We start from the raw sequence: 423 nt of genomic DNA, 5'->3' as shown, positions 1-423 counted from the left end.
TGATAATTATTTTTTGTTCGCTTCGCACGCCTTCCCATCCTTGCCTCCCACAAGAAAAGGCTGAAATGACGCCCCTGATACTAACTATGTACCATCTCCCGCTACACAAATGCGTGGGGCATTAGCGTAAAATTCGAAACAAAGCTATGATTCAGTGTGATAGTTTTGCCGTGAAATTGTATCGCTAATTGAGGATTAAAACACTGATTTAACTATGCTATTCGATATGCTAGAGGCTGATACAAGCGATGTTAATGAGCTGTCAGATAATCCTCTCCTCGATTTTGGTTGTGTTTATTAAACGTTATGGCTACCTTTGTCTAGTGTTGAAAGGGGTAACTCATGTGTGTGATGGCAAAACGCAGACATTTTTATTTGTGATTTTGTGCTTTCTCTCTGACTGTATATGTTTGTGTGCCTGTT

At 40.0% G+C, this 423-nt stretch overlaps 1 protein-coding gene across 1 annotated transcript in view; it reads right to left on the bottom strand.

The window, feature by feature from the left end:
• Nucleotides 1-423, bottom strand: part of LOC119586937 (solute carrier family 22 member 5-like) — a gene marked incomplete at its 5' end in the record, with an annotated part of 16,251 nt that overhangs the window by 8,239 nt on the left and 7,589 nt on the right.

Source organism: Penaeus monodon, chromosome 22 (assembly GCF_015228065.2).
Source record: "Penaeus monodon isolate SGIC_2016 chromosome 22, NSTDA_Pmon_1, whole genome shotgun sequence".
In the NCBI taxonomy this organism is placed as follows: domain Eukaryota; kingdom Metazoa; phylum Arthropoda; class Malacostraca; order Decapoda; family Penaeidae; genus Penaeus; species Penaeus monodon.
Note: the sequence above shows the minus strand (reverse complement) of the source record. Positions and strands in the feature narration are given on the sequence as shown.